General features: G+C 43.7%; 1 long non-coding RNA gene across 1 annotated transcript; it reads right to left on the bottom strand.

Moving 5' to 3' along the window:
- Positions 1–1984: 1984 nt before the first annotated feature.
- LOC123834636 (uncharacterized) lies at positions 1985–7405 on the bottom strand. Its single transcript, XR_006788477.3, has 4 exons — positions 7323–7405; positions 3611–3698; positions 3464–3520; positions 1985–2467 (listed from the first exon to the last, which is right to left on the bottom strand). It is a non-coding gene; the product is annotated as an uncharacterized LOC123834636 (long non-coding RNA).
- Between the last annotated feature and the right edge of the window lie 17247 nt (positions 7406–24652).

Raw genomic sequence — 24652 nt, 5'->3', positions numbered from 1 at the left:
ATGTTTGTAGCCATGAAGTGTCATTTGGTTGAAAATCACCCACTCCTTGCTGGTGTTACACATAGCTTCTACTGAGCGTACAAACAAAATGAGTTAAAACAAAACTGCGCGGGACAGGGAGCTTGCCTGCCCTCCCCACACTTCGCCTTTGGCCAGGACCTCCCGGCCTTCATCTCCTAAACGCTGGTCTGACCTCAGTTGTTTCCAAGACAAATGAGCTTTAGCGAGGCATTATTTCTCCTTGTACAATTGCATCTTAAGCTACATACATATATCTGATATATGTAAACATGTATAAATCACCCAATTATGGAGTCAAAGGCCTAGGACCCTGTTAATTTAATTGTGAAATCAGAGAGATAGGAAGTGGACTTTATTCCAACTCCCCACTTTGATCTGCTCTGGTCATCTTCAGATATGAACGTGGGAGGGCATGGGGGTTAGGAAAGGACACGGAAAGCATTTGGCCCAGAGACAAACATTCATGGAGGAGCTCCACTTTAGAATTTTGGCATTGTTTGCAAAGAGGTCGTATATACAGTCATGGATGCAGATGCTTCTCATTCAACTCGAAACCCACGTCCCGTGATCAGACCAAATACTACCGCTCAGGTGCTATGAATTAATTACAAAACAAGCAAACAAACTCTTCTAATTACCTGTGAATAGCACAGTTATATGCTACTGTGTGTTTTGAATTAGAAGTTGTTAATGTAAACATTAAAATATACCACAATTTGGGGATCCTGTTTCGACCATCTTTCAAATAATAACAGCTGAGCACTTATGGAGTCCTTATCACACGCTGGGTATTTAGCGGGAAACTTTCCAACAATCTGGTGAAGGAGTAACTACTACCACCCCATTTTACATGTGAGGAAACTGAGGCACAGGCACATTCAGAAATACGCCCAGGGTGTACAGGTGATTACACACAGAGCTGGGACTTGAGCCCAAGCAGGGCGGCTTCGGAGCTAATGTGTTCAATTTCCCAATCCGCTGTCTCAGTTTCGAAAGTCTCCCACGTAGGGAGGATGCCTTGCGTCTCCAAGATGTGCTGGACCTATAGCAATGGAAAAGAAGGTGGGAGGACAGGCGTGGGACGACGCCAGAGAGGATAAAGCAGGACGACCTGTATGGTTGCCGGGCAGAGGCAGATGAGGCCGCCTTGGTGGGATCTGCCCAGCCCAGGCCCAACCTTCCCAGCAGCTTCCCCATTGTGTTCTTTCCCCGCACCACTGTCTCCCTCTTGTTCCCAGCTTCATCCCCATCTCTCTGCCCCAGTATGCCTGCATGCGGTGGTCCTGAATCCTTTCCAGTGGTGTTCTCCTTCTGGTCTACACCCCCTGCCCCCAGCTCCAGTCTCTGGCCTCGGCATCCTCAGTAGAGGGCATGTCAGGTCCCCGAGTCAGCCACGGGAAACCCAGGGCCCAGAGTTTCTGCTGCCTAGAGCTGTGGCTTGACCCTTCAGGGCCCAAGGTGCAGGGAGTGGAGAAGTGTGGGATGGAAAGGAACCTGCAAGCGGGGGAGGAAGGCCTGTCTGCACTCTTGGGGCCTAACTTCTGTATACAGCGGCTCAGGGCTCTGGGAGCAGGAGGGAGTGTGGGGAGACACGTGTTTCCCTCATGCGCATGTCAGGGAAACCTGCCCACGGCCGCACTAGCAGGCAGCACTTCCATGTGCGCACGTAGTGACACACAGACCATGTCACTGGTTAGAATGCTGGTGAGCCTGAGCCGCACCCCTAGGCCTGATCACGGCCGTGTGAATCATCAAGTACCACAGGCACTGAGGATGCGAGCTTTGCAGTGGTCTACCAAATGCTAGAGGCCTGCCAAAAAACACGTCAGGCGACGGAAAAGTAAATCATAAAATAAAACTGAGCATCTAGTTAAAAGCCTGCAAACCATAACAGCCCATCACCTAGCCAGCCACAAGTCAGCTCACATGTAAATAATATTGACTGTAGAATGCGGGTGGGTTTCCATGTGATTTAATATGTCCGCCACAATCTTCAGCCGGTACGGAGGCCCAGGCACTTGCTGCTTCTGAGGAAGCTGGCCGTGGGGACAGGATTGCACATGTTAGAGGGACTGCATAAAGAGGAGGGTCACAGGTGGGCACCATGGACCCTTAAAAGGGCAGTGAGACAGAGGGTGGGGGGGTGCGGGTGGGAGGGCCCTATCAAAGATGGCTGCATGCTCCTCAGAGTGAACTCCTTCTTCTGGCCCCACAGATTGAAGTAATATTCCAAAACTCACAATCTTGGTGCAATTGGATTTCTTGCAGAAATCAGTGAGGGGGGGGCGCCTGGGTGGCTCAGATGGTTAAGCGTCTGCCTTCGGCTCAGGTCATGATCTCAGGGTCCTGGGATCGAGTCCCGCATCGGGCTTCCTGCTCCTTGGGAGCCTGCTTCTCCCTCTGACTCTCTCTCTGTCTCTGTCTCTCATGAATAAATAAATAAAATCTTAAAAAAAAAAAAAAGAAATCAGAGGGGAGCAGGTGGGGGACTGTGGCGGGCAGCTGGCTTCTCTCTCAGCATCACCAAAACCAACCCTGCCCCCACCTACTCCCACCTGCATGTCTAACTCCCCATCCCAGTTCTAGTGGCCTGGACAACTGTAAGAGCCTCCCTAAAGGGTCTCCGGCTTCCGTACCATCTTCTCTCCATAACACAGAAACACTGGTGGTTTACAATCATAAAGCAAATCCCTTCACACCCCCACAAAGAATAAACACTCATCTCTCTCTTTTGGTTTCCATGCAGCCCTTATGATCTGGCCCTTGCTCCCCCCTCATCGCAGACCTTCTCTCCCGAGTGTAGCTGACCCTGCTGCATGGCCTCCGGGTCTCCTGCCACAGGTCAAGCTCAAGCTCAGCCTCAGACATGGCCCTGGTGGCTCCCTTGGCCCAGAACCCCTCCCTCAGATCTTCAGGCTACCAACCGGCCATTCAGGTCCCAGTCAGTGGTCACCTTTTCAGGGAGGCCTTCCCTGCCCACCCCCCCCCCGGGAAATTAAGTACCCCCTCACCCCCATATCACAAGACCTCACACTACCCTGTTTCATTTTCTTCATCAAATTTTTGCTGTCTGAAACCATCTTTTCACACACATTGTTCTCTTACTTTTGTTTGCTTGTGTGTCTGCATCCCAACTACTAGAACATAAGTGCCACCAGGACAGGAACTTGTCTTGCCTTTGGTTTTCACCAAACTAAAGTCCTTAGTGTGTTGCTATCACTTGTAATAATGCCTAGGAGGTAGTAGGTGGTCAATAAATACTTGTTGAAAGCATGAGTAAAAAAAAATGAATAGATGGACCTGAACTGACATGGCCCACAGGAGCGTAGAAATCCTGGGGATACTTTGAGGTTCTTGGATTGGGGATGAACTGATTTTAACTAAGTCTCTAAGGGGTCTTCAAGCAACATCTGGTTTATGTATGTATTTAATTGTACCTTACCTCATTGCAAAAGAATGTGCCGTCATTTTCAAAGATACATATAGTGCAATAAAATTTCTAAAAAGGAAAGAGTGGATATGGAGAGGAAATAAGCATTGAAAAAATAAGATAACATGAGAGAGCAAGATTAGCAATTAAAATACATACCACAGAGTTCTTTCTTCCTTGCCAGAAGTGACTGCAAATGTGACTTTGAACTTTTAATAGCAAGTGACAGCTTATCTACACCAAAGTCCTTAAGAAAGAGAAGCGAGAATGCGTAAAACTTGACTTTTACTTTACTTTTTACCTGTTAGCCATGAATCATAACAACCATGCTAACATTAAATGTGTTTCCAATTAAGTTTACTAATCTTAGTTTTAGCGGTAAATAGGAGTTGTTATCAGTCAATATTTATTGAACATGTGCATTCAAAGGGCTTATGCATTCCAGCAGACTCACAGTGCCTTTCTCATGCTGCCCTGGTAACCTGGCAGGGTCCTGACCAGTCAAAATGTTTACGAGGAGCACAGCCTGCATGAAGGATGGTTGACAAGGCCCTGGCTGATGCAGGTCTAACATGGCTTACTTCTGATCAGTAGAAAATTCTTACTTGAGTTTAATTTAGAGGCTCCTTGATAATGTTGAGGATCATTTCCTTCATACTGCCTGCCTTCTCAACCCATTTCTCCAGAATAAACCCCTCAATTGGTTTAATTTTTTTCTAAAATTTACATGTTTCCCCCAATTTTGCTCATCTCTGTTTCTCTCTCTAGAAACTTTCTAGGTCTCCTCCCCCTCCTCCTCCCACTTCCTCTCCGTCCTCATCCTCCTCTTCTTCTTCCTCCCCCGCAAACAGTTTTGAAAGCCAGTACAGAAAGTGTCAAAAGCCATTAGAAATTCTATGGGCCATGGAATACTGGCCAAGTTGCTTAATATTTTTTACCTCAGTTGCCCGTTTGTAAAATTAGGGAAGATAAGTGCGCCTACCTCCCAGGGTAGGTTATGAGGCTTAAATGCGTTTGTATGCATGCGTGAAGTCCTTCGAGCCTCGCCTGGCAAGCTCCAGGAGCGCATTAGCTATCATTATGATTAGGTGCCGTTCCCTTTTAAAATGATCTCTTCTCTTTTTCCTGTGTCCCTCAGCAGAAACTGTATTTATTCCTGTTTGTTGCCTTGTATCTCGATGTCTCTGAACGTTACCAGAATTCCCGTCCCCTCTTCTTTGCTTGGAGAACTCTTGTACATCCTTCAAAACTAATCTTAGATGTTTCTTTCTGCAGAAAATCTTCCTGAATTGGCACACCCAGCTCCTCCTCTGGGCTTCCCTGGCAACCTGTGCATCCCTTTTTATCACAGCATTTAAAATACTGTGGGTTGTTATCTGTTTGCTTGTCTATCTCCATGAGGACTGTCAGGACGAGGGCTGGAACTTGATCCTTTATGTCTTTGGTGTCTAGCACATTGCTTGGTACATAGTGGTTATTCAGTTCAAAATTGGTTGAACTAAAATGAGTACAGAACTGATCCCATGGGGAAAAATCAACCTATAACATGGCAGCATCGTATTTCTTATATATTCTGTACATAAGCAATCCGGGATCATGCTTGCTTTCCTGGATGAGACTAAACGAAACTTATTTTTATTACTTATCATTTAAAGATTTAACTCATCTTTGTAGGAGACCAAGCCTTTTTTCCCTTGCAAAACATAGTTCAGGAAAATAGCAGAAGGTACTGGGCACTGGGTTTGGAACCCCTCCTCTGTGCCTCCTGGTTGTGAGCTTTGGGCTAAATTAGTTCATCTTCCTGGACTTCAGAGCCTGCACCGATAAAAGGCATTGTAACACTTGCCTCTCTCCTTTCTTGTGAAGATCAGATGTGATAGTACCCGTGAATGCACTTTTAGAATAGCGTATCATCCCTCTGTAGATGTGAGATAATATGTAATTTGGGGAGAAATCTTGATGTCTAAATTGAGGCACCTATCCAACTAAGGGGTGGGAAACTATTCTGGCCGTAAGCTTAACTGGAGACAATATTCCTTTTTAAAAAATTTTTAATTTAATTTTATTTTAAGTAGGCTCCACACCCAACGTGGGGCTCGAACTCAAGACTCTGAGACTAAGTGTCACATGCTCTACTGACGGAGTCAGTCAGGTGCCCCAGCAATATTCCTTTTGCATCAAGATTCAACTGTAAGGTAATTTGAACATCTATATTTTCGGTTATACCACTTCATTAGATATTAAAAGACTTTCGATATAGTTTTCATAAATGGCACTGCTTTGGGAGGCAGGGTGTTAGTGCATGCCAAATCCATAGTCTTTACAGGGCGTGTTGCGTGTTCCCAGGGGAGAGGATGTAATTTCACCAAAGAAAGGTGGGGGCAGGGCTGGACAGTCAGGGCAAAGGCCGGGTACGCACTCCAAACACGGGGCTGTGTGAATTATGATTATTTTTGCACAGCAATTGAACCGTGATACCTTGCACCCATAATGATTTGTTGGCTAGAAGATGTCTACGTGCCGGTCCTTGAATTTTTCTTTGCTGCTTTCTAATTTTACTGTGATGATAATAAATGGAACCACAGCGCTTCCATCAGAAACCAGAGCATGTCCATGAATAACTAACAGACTGCATACAGTTTTCCCAGTGAATTTTCAAAGCCAAACGTGGGTTGGCTTTTGTATATAAATTGCCAGTGCGCCTTTTCCATTCCGGTGGGAGCTCTCTGAAGGGAACGTTACAGCTGTGATGAATAACAGTCCCTCTAAAGAGGCTGGCATGAGGCATGCATTCCATCCCACTGAGTGGAACACCGCGCCTGTCGCCAAATGTGCCGGCTCTCCCACCATTAAATAAATATATACATATGTCACTTGGCTTTGTTCCTAAGTCCTAGGCTCTGTAGAAACCAAGCACTTAATTACTATTAATAATGCTATAGTTATAATAGATGCAAAGCCAAGGAGTGGGTGCTTTGTCCTTAGCATCTTTGATTAAATTTCCCAATGTCCATTACTTAATTTTTACTTACAGTATCCCTTAACTCCTTATTTGCCACTATAATAAATAGCAGGATTCTTTCCACTATAAATTGGCTCTATGCAGCCGATATTTTAATTAATGAATCTATAAAGATAGTAACATCTACTTCACAGACCAGGATAAGAACAAACATTTATTATGTGGTACATATTTTTCTAATTATTATTAGCCCTATTTTACAGATGAGGAAACAACTTTAGAGAGGTTCGGTGACTTCTCTCACATGGCATTGCTGAAATTTGAACCCAGACCATTATGTTCTAATGCTTCTCTATGGAAGTGAAGCATAAAAGCACTGTTCAATAAATCTTATTTTCTCATTTTCCAGGAAGAGATAGAATCATAACTATTCTTGTGTATAGAGAAGTTTATTAGAGAGGACACTCGTTGGTGATGTCTCAATAATTATTGTGAAGATACTTTGTTTCTTTTTGAAATGACATTTAAAAAACTAACTCAGGTTAATAGTTAGAATCAGACAAGAGACCATGGAGGCAAATATCCAGTTTTCTGTTTCTTTTACAACTTGTATTAGCTGTAAATTTTTAAGATAATATCACCTGGCCCTTGGATTATTCCTATAGACTTAAATCTGTCCTTCTGACTCCACTCTCCCCACCCCACCACTAAACTAAAGAAGCTTAATGAAACTGCGATTTGTTGGCCTGGCTCCCAACTGCATACCCATCCCATCTCCTCACCCCCCTCCCCCCTACTGTGGATCTATTGCCAATGGAATGAAATCCAAAATCCACATCTCGAAGCCCTCACCAACGCGGTTTCATCCTAATGATCCGTTCTTATTTCTTACAACGAATCAACACTTACTCTTACTTTCAATCTGGAGTAATGCCTCTGTCACTCAGCCACGCACTGCTTGTTCCTGATTCCACACCTTCGCCTATGCGCTCCCTGCCTGCACTGTGGAATGCTCAGCCCCCCACACGGGAAGAAGATTTAAGACCCATTTCTTCCCTGAAGCCAAGTATTCTAGCCTATCCTCTTGTTGCTTTCCCTCCACCCCAACCTCCTTCCTATTCCATATATAGTTAGTAACAGTTGAGCTATCAATTATTCCTTAAGTGCTAAACAGGTGAAGTGTCTGGCCACCAAATATATTGTCAGCTCCTTAGGGACAGGTCTCCTCTCAGGTTTTCTTTTGTATCCTCCAGAATAATGTTGAGGAAACATTAGGTCTCCATATGTACTCATTGGGTAATGAAGATCGGAATTAGTCAAACTTGTATTTGAAATCTCTAGTTTCTAATTTGTAATGCGCTCATTAACTTTATAATTTTATTTAAATAATGCTCTAAATCAATCTAAATATACAAGAGTAAATGTTGAGTTCCATAAGGAATGATATACCCATACCATGGAATATTATGCACCCATTTTAAATAGTGCTCTTGAAGAAATATTATGAGGTCAAATGCTTTGTAATATATTAGTAAATTTTAAAAATTCTATAAAAAGTATGTACAGAATAATCCCAGTTTGGGATGAAAACTCCAAAACTAACAGGATATTGAAAAATACTAATCCTAAAGGAAAAGACTGATAAGTTGCACTTTATAAATAGCTTCTATTCATCAAAAGATACCTTGAACAGAGTATAAAGACAAACCTGACAGAGGACTCATATCCAAAATACATAAGAGAAATCCTATAGATTAAAAAAAAAGAAGAAGACAACATCATTTAAAAGATAGACAAAATGCTTACACAGGCAAAAAAAAAGATACCTAAATGATTGATAACCAAATGAAAAGGTGCCAAATATCATCGGTCATCAGAGAAATTATAATAAAAGCCATAATGAGATACCAGTACACATCCCTCAGTTGGCTAAAACAAACAAACAAACAAACAACAACAACAACAAAAAACCCCAAAACTGGTAGTATCGAGTGTTAGCAGGGATATGGAACAACTAGAACTCTCAATCATTACTAAGGGGAATGTCAATTGGAACCTCCATTTTAGAAATTCTTTTTTATGTTTGTTTTCTGGAGAACTTCCAGGACCTCTGACCACTCCAATCTGGCCACTGATATTGGCCTTGGACTTCCCTTCTTCCTCTTTCTGGGACTTCCTATTACCATTCTCTTATGGTCCCTTGCTTCTTTGATTCAGTGACTTCTTATTTCTTAGTTCATTTCCTATTTCTGCTGGTATATGTATTTTTTTTTTTTTTGGTACTTTCCTAAGGAAGTGTGGATAAGAGTTAAATTTTTGAGTCTTCTTAGAATGTTGATGGCATTTCTCCATTGTCTCCCAGTATCTAACACTGCTGTTGATAAACCTGGAGCCATTTTCATTCCTGTTCCACTGAATGTGAACTTGAGAGAAATAATCACCAGAAGCTTTAAGATGTTTTCTTAACCCTGGTGTTCTAGAATTTTTAAATGATTTGCCTTGGTTTGTCTCCAACCCCTATCACTATGATTGACTTGCTGGGGTCCATCCCTTTTCTTTCTTTCTTTTTTTAAAAATTTTTTAGAAGATTTTATTTATTTATTTGACAGAGAGAGAGAGTGCAAGTGCGTGCACAAGCGGGGGGAGCAGCAAGCAGAGGGAGAAGGAGGAGAAACAGGCTCCCCGTGGAGCAAGGAGCCCAATGTGGGCTCGATCCCAAGACCCTGGAACTGTGACCTGAGCAGAAGGCAGACGCTTAACCTACTGAACCACCCAGGCGCCCCCATCCCTTTTCATCTAAAACTCATATCCATCAGTTCTGAATAATTTTTGTATAATTTCCTCCTTTTCCCCACCATGCGCCCCTTGTTTTCCCTTTCTGGATTAGAGGTGGCTGTTGGACCTCCAGGGTCATTTCTTATTTTTTTCTCTTTCATTTTTATTTGTTTCTTTCTGTTCTACTTGTAGTAGGTTTCTGTGACTTTATCATCCCATCCTTCACTGGAATTTTTCACTTGGGCTATCATGTATTTTATTTCTATGAGCTCTTTCTTGCGATTTGATTGTATCCTTTTCCCTGGGTTTGATTTGTTTTAGTGGATGCAGTAGCTTTTCTTTCCTCCTGAGGGATATGAATTCTAATTGTTTCAGTGTTTTGTTTTGTTTTTTTCCTGCTCTCTTCATTACCTTTCATTGAGCTACATTCTTTCACTCTGTGTATTTGTTTTTGTGTCACTTTCTTTCATATTGGAGGTTTTCTCAATTTTGGTGATCCTTGGCTTCTGTTCATATTTTAGAGGGAGGAATTAAGAGGTGTGAAAACTCTGGGTGTGTGAGCAGAGTGTGTGTCACCTAGTGGGCTCCCCTGTAAAAGAAAAAAGGCAAATTTTGATAGAAATAATGTTGCAAATGATTTCCAAGGAAAAAAAGGAACCCATTCAATACCAGAGATTCATGTAAAGAAAATTGTGCTTCCGTAGAGTGATTGGGTAGATGCAGAAGGAGATTATTAAATTCTAGAGTCCAGTTCAACTGTATTGCAGAGAGAAAGCTGAAGTAATAGATGCTCAGTAAAGCAGCTCCATAGCTTATAACAAAGTACAAGAGCGCTCCTGGTTCTAGATAGGTGAAGAGAGCTCCTTCTAAAGCAATTACTTAGAAAATGAATCTGATGAGTGTTTAAAAACTTACTGGTGCTTGATGGATAATTTTGAAAAACATAATTTAGAGAATATCTCTTAATATAGTGTCTACATCCTCAGGGTTTCCTTTTCTTCTTTGTTTTAACCGTCTTACGAAATTTACATTTAAAAGCACCTAGGCTGCTCAAGAGTTCTGTGGGTTGTTGGTTTTTTCCCTTTTCACCCCATGGTTTTATTTCACCAGTAATTAAAACTGCAGTAAGCCGGAAAGAGGTGAATTAGAAAAATATTCCTCAAGGTTGCTTTTCTTGTCTTGTTAGCAGAAAGTCTTCAAAACAGAATATTCTTACAAGTTTTCTGGGAGATACTGGATTCACCGAGATACTCAAGGGAAATGAAACTTGGAAATGCCATCAAAGCCTCATTAATTCAGTTGCACGTATTTGCCATTAAATCATTTTGTCATAATAGCCTCATTAATTCATCATCCCTGTTTTTCCCCCCTTTTCTGTTCTCTTATCATTACTTATTGGTGACCTCAATACGTAGAAGCACCTTTAGTCTTTTTTGTTTGCTAGCTCCCCCGTCTGATTTACTTGGGGGAAGGAAGTAGGATGTCACAAATGGTGACCGCTGGCTTCACGCAGGTGCTTGGAGGACAGCTCATTGATTAATGAGTGGCTCATTCTGAAGGCAACTACTTGGCTGGTTTTTTACAGCTTGACTTTCTGCCCAGTGAGGTAATGGCAGAAAGTTTTCACTTGCCTAAAGACTATTCCTTGTAGGTTCTATCGGAAGGGAGCTGAGGGTGGCAATTTAACTTGTAAGATATAATTTGAAATATGGAGAAAGTGCAGCCAGAAGACAAACTGAGCGGCCTAGGGAACTCAATACAGCTGAGGACCATCATCCCAGTTCATACAGTGCTGTGGTGCCCACTCTCAGCTGTACGTTAGAATCACTGGCGGAGATTTCAAACACCCCAAAGTGGGCTCCATTCTAGACCAACTGAAACGGAATCTCTGGGCGTAGGGCCTGGGAATCTACATATTTTAAAGTTCCCCAGGTGATTCCAATGCGCTGTGAAGGTGAAGGAAAACTTACATCATGGGACAAGATGCATTAAACAGGGAATAGGGGTAATTAAGCTTCTCTGTCTTCCCAGCTATGGCTCAGATGCACCTTGGGAGAAGGTGCAAAGACAGGAGGCATGGGTGTCAGGAGATTTTCCGACCTATTTGAGAGACAAGATAAGCACAAGTGAAGATAACTGAGGGCAGCATAAGGCAAAATATAATCAGGTGGGTGCTCTACCTACAGGGATTCTAGGAAGACCTTCGTGGCTAGAGATAGTCAAGAGTCTTCACAGGGAAAGTGTAGAGTTAGAGCTTTGTGGGGAGCAGCGGAGGACATTTACTCCAGGTGAGACAGAAAGTAGGGGAAAGAATGTGCTCAAGGGGTTGGGAAATAGAATCATTCAAGCTAGGCATGCATCCAGGTGACTAAGGAGGACCAAGGAGAGAAATGGGAACACCTGTTATCTGCAGCTGTGACGTCAGATGGGGAGAGTTTGCAGGGTCCAGGGGGAGAAGCAAGAGCAAACTGGTGTTTAATGCAAGAGAATCTGAGGCCCTTGTCAGGAGCCCAGGTGAGGGTCCAGGGGTTCAGAAACCAGGATCCCCAGAACCAGGGCAGAAGGTCAAAAGTTGATCAGATCATTGGAGAGAGGGGCTCTGCCTATAGCATCCCCATGCTCCCGGCTTGTGTGTAAAGCAAGAAGTTCCGACGTGGTCCTCTGAATGCTGCAAATACTTCTCAACCTTAAAAAAAATTAGCAGTCAGGTTTTGTCTTGTTATTAGGTAAAAATATTACACAGTATTATTTTTAAGCAATATGCACCTCAGTCTGCTTACCCTGTACCTGACCCCCAGAGCTATAAGGAGACATTTTGGCACCTGGGGCAAACAGCAGGAGATGTTCTCCTCCAAATCAATTTTATAATTCATGATATGGCTCACAGATGGGCATTATTAACAGTGCATACCATCTGGCGGTTTCCCACTTTAAACCATTACTCTTGCTAAATAGATGTTAAGCTTTCAAAATCATTATTTACAATTTTCGGGTCCTCTAAATCTCAGTGCCTTAGGTCCAGCCCCTTTCCCATGCTTGACCCCTGGGCCATCTTTACTCCTGCCTGGGAGGGGGTGTGGCTCAGGCACAGGGTGAGGGTACGTTGGGCACACATTGGAATAAAAACAGCTAAGAGTTTAACGGCTTACTTCTTAGGCTCACGGCAGAATGTAAAAGTATTAATGTTCATGGCGTCCAAGAGACCATGTCCAAATAGTGCAAACCCACCGTGGGATGTGATGAGTCCCCTTAAGGGAACCAGGCGGAACAGGAGATTCATGGAATCAGAGAAAGAAAGTGGTATAGATGTGATTCGAGTTTAGTGTGTGTGACTCCAAAGGTGAAAATTCCTTTCCGTCATTTCCTACCCTGACAACCCAGATACCATGTGCACTGCAAAGAGGCATCAGCTCTGGTCCTTGTCCTCCGGGAACGTTCACCTTGACTGCACTGCCAGGGCTGGAATAGAAGATAAGTATCAATTCCTTGTTAGCATCAGATTAAAGCCAAACGTGATGAAGGGACATTAGGTGCTGAAGTAGACCCATTGTCCAGTAATTCTCTTTGGAAACTTACTGTGTGAGATGATTTAAGATTGAATTTCTATTCCTATAATGTATTTTTTTTTAAAGATTTTATTTATTTGACAGAGAGATACAGTGAGAGAGGGAACACAAGCAGCAGGAGTGGGAGAGGGAGAAGCCGGCTTCCTGCTGAGCAGGGAGCCCGATGCGGGGCTTGATCCCAGGACCCTGGGATCATGACCTGAGCCGAAGGCAGACGCTTAATGACTGAGCCACCCAGGCGCCCCCCTATAATGTATTTTTTAATATTTGCATTTTTGACCACATATTATAGGCACATAGCAAAATATTTAAATGACGCAAAAGGACGCACAGTGAATAGTAAGTTTCCTCCTGTTCTCAGTCAGGATCCTGGCAGAAAGCAAAATGCACCTCCAGAGTATCCCAAATTCAGGGACCTTAAGGAAGGGACCACTTACCGAGGTGAGGGCAGGGTTCAGGGGATAAACAAGGGACAGGGAGGCCCGAGGAGCTAGCAACAGCTGAAGAAGAAAAGAGTGCAAGCGGAAACCAGGGAGAGCTGGAGCTAGCTGTGGACAAAGCGGGGAGAGGTGCAGCAGAAATGTCCTTCTTCCTCTCCGCCCACCCTCGGATCTCCTACTGCTGCCTCCCACTAGCCAAACCCAGGAGGAAGTCAACCCTCGAGAGAAACGGGGTGATGGAGACCCTGGAGGACAGACTCTCTGCAGGGAATGGAGCAGAGAAAGGAAAATGATCTGGGGTGGTGTTGGAGTTGGGGAGAGACCCAGGGAACAGTCAGCGTAGCACCCCAGACACTCAGTCCCCTGCGGCAACAATTATTAGCATTTTTTCGGGTAACCATCCAGAAATAGTCAATGCATATACAAGCTGCAAGTGTATATGTCAACCTATTTTCTATGCAAATAGTGGTAAACTCTTCCCCTGCCTCCTCCACACCTTTGCCCTTGTGTTTTAGACATTCAACAGTGTATCTTGGATTTGGCCCCTTCTAGCATTTACAGAACTACCTTGTTATTGGAGACCAGAGGTTCTAAAAGTGTGGTCCCTAGACAGGCAGCATCTGCATCACCTGGGAACTTGTTAGAAATGCAAATAAGTTAGAAACCCTGGGAATGAGGCCCAGAAATGTGTGTCTTTTTTTAAGATTTTATTTATTTGTCAGAGAGAGAGCGAGAGCACAAGCAGGGGTACGGCAGGTAGAGGGAGAAGCACGAGGAGCCTGACGCGGGACTCGAGCCCAGGACCCTGCGATCATGACATGAGCCGAAGGCAGCCACTCAACCCACTGAGCCACCCAGTCGTCCCTCCAGAAATGTGTGTCCTAACAAGCTCTCTGGATCATTTGACACACACCAGAGTTCACGAACCAGAGTTCCAGAATGAGGCCGGGACCCCACCTGATCAAGGCACCAGCTGCTCACATGTCAGTGTAGCTCAGGGACAGGTGCAGAGAGAACATGGTGAGGCTTTCATGTCCACGTCTTTCCACTGTACCTACCGGTCAGAAAAACAAAACGCAGTACGTATTGATGCAGTATCTGATGTCAGCTCTCAGTGCAGATCAGAATCCTGAAAGAGCAAAGAAGGGAGAGGCTCACTCGCTTCCTCCAGACACATCCCCCTTTCTCTCTGTCTTTTTGTGTATATTTAGTCCTTTGGACACAGATACTGTGTTTTAATATGTTTGGTTGAGTATGTGATGCAATGCAAGCTAAATATAATCATGAAGACTCATAGTCACCACATGCTTCAGGTTGGCATCTGCTTGGAACCCACAACTATGAGACTCGAGACTGCCCTGATCCCTTAGGGCACTGACTCCCTCAGGAGGGCTCCGTCAGGCTTTGCTCCACCATTGTTTCACGTGGCTCGAATACCCACTACATCGAAGGCTGCTGCCTTCCAGGGCCACACAGCAGATGAACACCTTGTCCTCTGGAAGCTTGCAAACCAGCCTGAGGCTTGGGAAGCACTTAGCAGCTCTGTGACCCTAGGAACCTCTCTGTGCCTTGGCTCCCCCCCTGTAAAATGGTTCCCCCACAAATAGAAATGGCAGGGCTGCTTGGTTGCACGGTTCTAGGGAGCATTACTCAGCCAGAACACCATGTGAGTAGCGCTCCCTGAAGGGTGAGGGCTGAATGAATGATTAAGTAGAAACCCCCTTCTCCTGGTGCCTACTGCTGGGCTCAATGGTTCTGCTGTGAGGTGGTGAGCTGTGGGAGAAAGCGCACTGTGAGTCAGACAGTCTGAGACTGAATCCAGGCTCCCTTCCTTACTTAAAATTCTGTGACTTGGACAAGTCGTTCTCCTAGAGCAGTGGCTGGCGTATTAATGGCATGCAATAAATATTTGTTGAAAGAATGAAGGTACATTTATGAGTCTCAGTTTCTTACTCTGTATGATGGGAACAAGAATATAATTTACTTCATAGGGATAATTAATATTAATTGAGAAAACATATTAATTGAGAAAACATATTTCAAAAGTTCTGGCACAATGAAAGGAATTAAATATGTGGCAATTACAGTAAACATGTACCAGGAGATAACTTGAATACATTGCAACCTTTTTGGACCTGAGGTAGCGTGTCTGAGTCACACGCCAGGCGTGGAGTCAGTTTAGGAACAGAACTCTGTCTCTAGAAGGATTGGGCAAAAGCAAGGGAGAGGGATTGGGTGTAGCTTAGACTCACATTGGAGCTTTTAAAAATTTACAATTAAGTCAAATCCCTGGGTCATAGGTCTTGAGCATGGATATTTTAAAAACGGGCCCCAGGTGATTCTCAGGGAACTCTGATTTATGGATACCTACTACATGCCGAGTGTTACGTTAGATGTTAGACAAATATTATGTCCTTTACTCCTAACAACTTGTCATGTTAGATATTTTGTCCCCGTTTCACAGGTGAGGAAATCAAGGACCAGGGTTAAAGAAATATCTCGAAGGTCACAGACCCGTGTGATGGAGGAGACCTAACCTAGGGCCATGTGACTCTGAAACCAGTGCTCTTTTCACTCGAAGGAAAAAGTCCCAGAGTGCGTGATATTATTTCTGACTTGTGTCCCACGGGGCTGAGGCTGGGCCTGTGGTGGCTCAGGGGCTTCCATTGTGCAAGCAGAGTTGAACAGTATACGCCTGCGCTTCCTCCTGGGGCAATGGGGGATTTACAGCAGGAAAGCATGCGAGTTGTTTTCCTTTCAAAAGAAGTGGTAGTTCTTGGTTAAATGGCCAGGAAGTTCCTGAAAGTGTCAGAAATGGTGTTTCTGAGTCTATTTCTAGCTAAGAAAGATGGGTTTTGTGGCAGTAATTGACAGCTTCCAAAGCAGACCAAATCCAAAATGCTTACAAAATATCAGAGTATGACCCTTTAGGTCAAAAATTTAAAGAACTTTAAAAGAATGTTTCCTAAACTAAGGACTGGACTCCCACATAGGGCTCAAAATGTAATACTGTGTATTAGAAACCGAAGACTTCAGAGCCAGCCGGACCCGCATTCAAACCCTAGAATGTTCCGCACACTCCCCATCTGTGCCATCCCTTTGAGCCTCAGTTTCTTCCTTAATAAAATGGGAATAAGTGATAGTTCTGTCATAGAATTATTGTGAGGATTAAAGGAAAGATACATAAACAGTATAGTAGTGCATAGTACATGTCATCACTGTTTTTATGAGATGCTCTGACTTCCTCAAGCACCTGGTTCCCCCTCTACTATGCAGCACTTGGAGCTGGAAGATAAACAATTATGTTGAGAATGAGACTGGAATTAGCGTGTACCAGAGGTTTCTTTTGTTGGTGGTGGCATGGGGAAGTGAGAGCTCGGACAATGTTGACTGATCATGAAAAATTAATTTAGAATAACTTGTACCTATGTCGAATGTATGCTTCTTGCTCAGGATTAGTGGCCTAATAACACCTCTTCCTTCTTCCTCCAAATTTGGGGTCCGTTAAGAGGTAGACATACAAATGGAGATCAAAGTGGCGCTTTGTTACTGTTAAAGCTGGTTTGGAGGACATGGCTTAAGCATGTGGCACAGGGATCCCAACACTCACATTTCAGACTCTGCGCATCTTCGGAAGATGCGCACCACTGCAGGCCCTCCCCACATGCCCTGCTTCCCTAAGCTCCTGTAGGAAATTGCAGAATCAATTATCCCTACCTCCAAGTCTTCATGCAGCTGTGGGGCCCGCTCACACCTGAAAAAGGCTGACCTGGGGGCGCCTGGGTGGCTCAGTCGGTTAAGGGTCTGCCTTCAGCTCAGGTCATGATCCCGGAGTCCTGGGATCGAGTCCTGCATTGGGTTTCCTGCTCATCAGGGAGTCTGCTTCTCCCTCTCCCTCTGCCTCTCCCCCCCTGCTCATGCTCTCTCTCGCTCTCTCAAACAAATAAATAAGATCTTAAAAAAAGAAAAGAAAAGGAAAAGAAAAGGAAAAGAAAAGAAAAGAAAAGAAAAGAAAAGAAAAGAAAAAGAACAAGGCTGGCCTGTATAACCAATGAGATATTGTAGAAAAAGTACACAAGCGTGACTTCCAGGGGTGGGTCACAAAAAGATATCGCAGCTTCCGCTTTGCTCTCTCTTGGATCACTCCCTCTGGGGGAAGCCAGCTGCTGTGTCATGAGGACACTTGAGCAGCCCTACGGAGAGATCCACACAGCAAGGAAATGAAGCCTCCTGCCTGCAGTGACTTGCCTGCAAATGGTGGGGCTGGGATGTGATCTTGGGCCAGTTAAACTTTAGATTAGTGCTTCTCAAACTAAGGCACATCCAAACTACCTGGGGGAATTCAGATGAAATGCAGCTTCTGTTTCAGTAGGTTCAGGCTGGGGCTGGGGTTCTATGTTTCTAACAGGCCTCCAGGCAATGCTGGGCTGCTGAGGCTGGGTCTCTGCTACAGTAAGGAGGCTTTTGAACTCCTCTGGGCCACTTGGGCAAGGGGTGCGGACATCCCAGCACAGCACCGGGCACAATTATTTGTCAAACAAATGGCAGAGCTTCTCTGCAGAGAGGAGCTGGAGCCCAGGACCTAGTCTGTCCTGTAAGCACTTTACACTCGTGAAGAGGGAGGCAGAGAGGCAATCGGCTGGTGGGCTTCTGTCATTCACCTGAGGACTGGTTAGAAGGACTCCAGCGGCGGGGGGGGGGGGGGGGGGGGGGGGGGGGCGCCAGGAGTCCCCACCATGCCCTTTCTGAGACCTCTTTGTTTACCTGGGGCCACACTCTCCTGTTGAGCCATCACCCAGAAGTCCCTGAAGGCTATCTGCTTTGGGGGTTGCTTTTGAGACGAGGCAGCAAGCTGTGTTTCCCAGCCTCACCACATACAGCTTTCTCGGTGAAGGCTTCCAAGTTTGGGAAGGTGGTGGGGGTGCCAAGTTCTGTGTGTGGATGTGGGGGCACAGAAGAGGCACCCCTAGCTGGGCCAGGGAACCCTGGCTCTCCCCTGCTTGTTTGTCCCCTACAACTGTGCAAGAGCACAAAGCCTCTAAGTATATGTAGTATTTCCCAGAGAGACAAGATAATGAGTATTTTTCTTAGCTCATCCATAAAGTCAACATATAATACATTCTTAATTGCATTTAGGAGCATTTATTCAACTGCGTGTAACTAGTAATTTCAGAGAATGCCCAATAATACTAATGTTATAGAACAGTTGGAATGCTTTGCTCCAAAAGCTCCAAGCAGTCCCTGGAGTCTGGCTTTGGGGACAACGCCGGCACTGCTCTGGGAGCAAATCTCCTTAATTCACATAGACTCTGTGTCCAGCCTTCACTGCTCTTTGGTTTTCTAAGGCTAGAACTTGACAATTTACTTTCTTTCATCTTCAGGTCACTCAGCCACCCACCAAGGTGATTTCTGAAAGCCCTGAGTAGGAACTTGAGAATTATGTGTGAATCACTCTCCATTTCATGGCTAGCCCCCTTCCCCTCACTCTCACAAAGCCCAGAGCTAGAGATGGAAGCAAATGAGAACGTGGATTTGACCTTCGTCGTGCCTTCCCAGCAAGCACAGAAAAGGACAACAACGTTGCCTGCAAGCATCTCCTGATCTCCCTAGAGATGAAAATGCTGCACCTCTCACACTGCAAGGAAAAGGTTTGAGGCTCTCAGTCTTCATGGCTAGACACCAGAATCGGAAACATTTTGAGGAAACAAGCTGAGTAAGACTGAAGAAGTGAGTCAGAAATGCCCAGCAGCAAACATGAAAATGCACGTGCACCGTAACCATGCTCCTGACAAACTGAAAGGCTTTGCAGCAGAAGGCTGCAAACCTTTCTGATTGTGGCCCACTGAAATATGTATAATTATCCATTCAGAAGCTGCATATGTGCTACTATGCTCATCTAGATACCATAAAGTATGCATATGACAGGAATGATAAAGAACGAGAGCTTAGGTCATTCCCAGTGAGAGTTCTGCTCTTTCCCCCCTTCCCACCCCAGTGCCTCCTCTTGGGTGACCTCTGGGAGTGCCTGGGAGACTCCCAGTTGGAATTAGAGCTGGCCCGACAGAGCCCTGCCTGGACTTTGCCACTGTATCAGCCATATCACCTTGGGGAAAGTATGGAACTTTCTACACCTTAGGTTGCCTCTCTGTAAAATGCAGGAATGATAGTCCCTTTTCTGCTGTTGTGAGAACGAGGCATGGCAAGGAGAGTGTTTGGCACAGGCCTGGCCCACGGGACATGAGCAGCTCATGACAGTAATGATTGTCCAGTGACTTGAGGCTCCCAGTTCAGAAAAATTATCAAACCTTCGGAACTCAGGCAAGAGGAAGGATGACTGTGTGTCTTTCAATGTCATATTGGAGAACTGTCCAACAGGCCTGCTTTGGGGGTCACATGACCCTGGAAGGAAGGAACTCTGGCTCACAGTGGACTATTGATTAGGGCCCTGTTTCCTAAACATTTGATGTTAACTAATTGAGTTCCATATGATTTTTTGTCTAATAGAAATGCAAATCATTTTTGCTCAGTGGAATGGATATCCATAGAGGCTGTAGTTGTATTGCTTTGGGGTTTTTTTGGCGTTTAATTTAGCAGTTTGATTCTAGCATCCTGTCTTTCACTGATCATGTATACATCAATCTCCTGCATCTTCCTCTGAACCAGCTTTACCATCCTGCTGGTTCCCTCATTAATTAGTTAAATAAATCTCTGACGCAGGTACACTGTATCATTGGTAGGAGACCCATGTTTTAGCTTTTTGAAAATTATACTTCGACAGCAATTAATTCATCTTTATGCTTTGGTTGCGAGAGCTGGGTTCTTTTTTTTTTTTTTAAAGATTTTATTTATTTATTTGAGAGAGAAAGAATGAGAGAGAGAGAACACATGAGAGGGGATAGGGTCAGAGGACGAAGCAGACTCCCTGTCGAGCAGGGAGCCCGATGCGGGACTCGATCCCGGGACTCCAGGATCATGACCTGAGCCGAAGGCAGTCGCCCAACCACCTGAGCCACCCAGGCGCCCGAGCTGGGTTCTTTTGACTGCAACCAAAATGATATTAACTAAAAGAGCTATATTTGTATTATCATAGTTACACTGTCTCTTTGACTCCAACTTACCCATCAAGGTCTTAGCTACCAGGTACCTCAAACTACCCTAGAATATTCTCGAGGAAAACAATTCCCAAATTTACTTGAATATTAAGTCCTTACCTTCCTTTTTAAGGTAGTTAGCATTTTGTTTTCACTCTACTTAATTCACAAAGTTACTCAAAAAAACCCACCACCAACAAATTAACACGTAATTGCTTTTAAGCGGCCGGACTTTGATAATTTTTTTCCCTGTTCCTCATACTTCGTTATTGTCAATATTCTCTGTATCATTGACTTGCTATACTTGTAATGGAAAGATAAAAAAAATAAAACTTAAAAAGAGTGTGCACCCACTCCATGCATGGCACGGGGTAGGACTCAGCAGGGAACACGGTGTTCTGCACTTCACTGCTCCTGCATTTGACAGAACAAAGGTGCAAGCAAAGCTATGGAACAGGACAGAGTGCAAGAGCAGATGGAGAAAGAAGATATGTTATCTATGAGGAAAAGGCTGGGGAGGGGGTGCTGGGGAAAGAGTCATGTTCGAGGACCGGCATTGGATAACCCTACTAATAGCCAATAGTTAGGATTTACTGTACCTGTGTTACATGTCAAGCATCCGTGCATCTCTTCATTTTTAAAATTGTGCTAAAAAAATAAGATTTACCATCATAACCATTTTTTTTAAAAGATTTTATTTATTTATTTGACAGAGAGAGAGAGCAGGAACACAAGCAGGAGGAGTGGGAGAGGGAGAAGCAGGCTTCCTGAGGAGCAGGGAGCCCGATGCGGGGCTCGATCCCAGGACCCCGGGATCATGACCTGAGCCGAAGGCAGGCGCTTAACGACTGAGCCACCCAGGCGCCCTACCATCATAACCATTTTTAAGTGTACAGCTGAGTAGTGTGAAGTATATTCATTGTTGTGAAACAGATATATATTTTTTATTGTTAGGAAACAGATCTCCAGAATGTCTGCATCTCACAAGTCTGCAACTCTGTACCCATTAAATGACTCCTCCTTCCCCACTTCCCCCAGGTCCTCGTAACCAACATTCTGCTTTGTTTCTATGAGTCTGGCTACTTTAGATATTTCATACAAGTGGGATTATATAGCATATAAGTATTTTTGTGACTGGCTTATTTCACTTAGCATTATGTCCTTCATGTTCATCCACGTTGTAGCCCATGACAGAATTTCCTTCCTTTAAGGCTGAATAATATTCCATTGTATGTGTATGCCACATTTTGTTTATGTGTTTATTTATTGATAGATTTTTCAGTTGCTTCTACCTCTTGGCTATTGTAAATACTACTGCTGCGAACATGAGTGGGCAAATATCTTTTTGAGACTCTGGTTTCAATTCTTTTGGATATATGCCCAGAAGTAGGATTGCTAGGTCAGATAGTAGTATTTTTAAGTAATCCCCATGGAATCAAAAAGAAATTTATCTTTTCCCCAATATGGTTCAGAGTTCTGGTAGAGGACTTAGGCCAAGAAAAGAGTAAAGCCCTGTGGAGAACCAAGTTCTTTTATGCTGAAAGACAAAAATTTCTGCCATATTCTGAGGTCTTATTTTAGTTCCTTTTTTCCTCTTTGGAGGAGCTGCTCTTTTAAAATCATTAATCTTTGTTTGATTGATTGATTGATTTTAGAAGAGGGGGTTAGGGACAGCAGGAGAGGTAGAGAGAAAATCTTCAGCAGGCTCCACACAGGGCTCGATCTCACAACCCTGAGATCATGACCTGAGCCAAAATCAAGAGTCAGACACTTAACAAACTGAGCCACCCAGGGGCCCCTAAAATCATTAATCTTTAAAATGATATGCTCCCATTTATCTGCACACACACACCCCTCACCAATTTCTGGTATTAAAAAAAAACCCAGGTCTTCAATATTTCATAATTATAATTATGCCAGACACAGTATAAGACTTCTTAATGAATTATCAAATATGGTCACCTCAGCCATGTATCGATCTGTAATGTCATACAGCATCGTGTGCTGTCATTATTTTACAGATGAGGAGACTGAGGTTTAGGGGAGTTCTGTATCTCACCCAAAATCATAGAGCTCGTGAGTGATGGCACCAGAGCTTAAACCCACGCAGCCCATGTCTTGAGCACCTGCTCCCGGCACAGCCCCATATCTAGCCTCAGCTCTGCTCTTATGTTGTAAGTGATCCTAAAAATGAATTCCCAGAAGACATATCATCAGGATGGGGAGGTGGATGTTTAAGTTGCTGGGATTTCCTTCTGTCTGGTTCTTCAGAGAGGCATATTCAGATGTCTGGAAGTTAATTGGTTTTGAAACAAGAACAAGCCCCTTGATATCCGTATGGAGATTTGCTGTTCAGCCTACACTTTAAATTAACCTTATTGATGGATTTCCTGCCAAGCTTAGTTCATTTTTTATGCATGTTCCTTTTGGTAGGTGGAAGAAAAAAATATGTGAGAATTATCCTCTAAATAAAGCAATATATATAAGCCAGGCTCATAAATTTTCTAAAGTTTATTTTTGTTTGCCAAGCTCCTCTGTACTTTTTGGGGGATAAGTGTGTTTATTTAATACAAAGAAAAGCAATATCTTAAAATAAGGATATTTTAGTAGTAAACAACCAGGACTGGATCTTTTTTCCCTTTCATTTGTCATTGTCAGCTGAACACATTCCCAGCCAGCAGCCAGGGGTGAAATTTATGGCATCAAGATAGGTAAGCCAATTCACTATTTCTTCCTGGTCTAAAAGAAATTTCAGCCTCTGATCCTACCCTTCCCAGACTTTAAAATGTGGCATCAGATGATTGTATTACAATAGTTGGGCCTAAGACTTACTGCAGGGCTACAAGTCAGGATCAGGATTCCCTGGAGGGGACCTGGAGAATGAGCACTCTGGGCTGTTTTCATCCTGGGATGAAAAAACATAGATCAAGGAAGGAGAAAATAAGAAAACATGCCTCCGTTTAGTCTTTTTTGACATTATCTCTGATGGCCAGACAATGCAGTTTGTCTGGAATACTCTTGGCTTTTGATGATCTAGGGAAGATAGTGATCAGTGGTACACATAAACGGCTACTTTGTAACAGTACCAGCCAACAGTACTGACTCTCAGTACTAAGTCTAAACAAAGTCTGAGTTGAGAGGAAGGATAGTTGTTCCCAAAACAATTCAAAGTTTAGTGATTGCTCTAAATAGGCTGGAACTCAGAGCTCTGTGTCTGACTCGGAAAAATAATGACCCAGTTGATCAGTTACATATGTGGGCTTGTTTAGAGAATTTCCAAAGGAATCTGTAATTCCAACATTTTCAGACCCCATGTTTCCTTTTTTTTTTTTTTTTTAAAGATTTTTATTTATTTATTTGACAGAGACAGACACAGTGAGAGAGGGAACACAAGCAGGGGGAGTGGGAGAGGGAGAAGCAGGCTTCCCGCCGAGCAGGGAACCCGATGCGGGGCTCGATTCCAGGACCCTGGGACCATGGCCTGAGCTGAAGGCAGATGCTTAACGACTGAGCCACCCAGGTACCCCTCTGACAAATTTTAAAAAGATTTTATTATTTACTTGAGAGAGAGAGAAAGAGAACACAAATTGGGGGAGAGGCAGAGGGAGAAGGAGAAACAAACCAGACATGGGGCTCGATCCCAGAACCCTGGGATCATGACCTGAGCTGAAGGCAGACTGAGCCACCCAGGCGCCTCTATAACAAAAATTTTTTTTAAAGATTTTATTTTTAAGTAATCTCTACACCCAACGTGGGGCTCAAACTCACAACCCTGAGATCAAGAGTTGCATGCTCTACTGACTGAGCCAGCCAGGCACCCCCATAATAAATTTAGGAACACCCTTTATACTATCCTGAAATGAAATTTATATATGACGCATTAAAAAATATATATAACATCCTATTATAAAGAGAAAACTAAAAGGAAAGTAATGTCCAATAAGATATACTATCTCAATTTGCAAATACCCAGACAAGATTACTGTTAAAAGACAATTTATAAAATCAAACAAGTAAAATCTTGACTCTTATCCAGATAGAAAAATGAGCATATGCATATATTTTAATTAAGTCATAATGAGGAACCCGGCAAATATAACCTGTTCAAGAGAGGAAACCAAAGAATGAACAGAACACATTTATAAGTCAAAAGTATTGAAATGAATGTATACATGGAGGCAAAACTTGTTTCTTCAGTAGTGGAAGAGAAGCCAATTGTACCTTTATTAGGACAGAATTTGCATTATCTACATTTTGTATTATTATCAGTTATCTACCCTTTACATAAGTTATAGAATAGCTACCATGAAATCAGAATCAGATAATCCAGAGGGGTATGCTATAGACAGTGCCCAGTTTTCCAATGA

Source organism: Mirounga angustirostris, unplaced genomic scaffold (assembly GCF_029215605.1).
Source record: "Mirounga angustirostris isolate CCGP_5_RB_7025 unplaced genomic scaffold, mMirAng1.0.hap1 SCAF_1, whole genome shotgun sequence".
NCBI classification, from domain to species: Eukaryota; Metazoa; Chordata; class Mammalia; order Carnivora; family Phocidae; genus Mirounga; species Mirounga angustirostris.
Note: the sequence above shows the minus strand (reverse complement) of the source record. Positions and strands in the feature narration are given on the sequence as shown.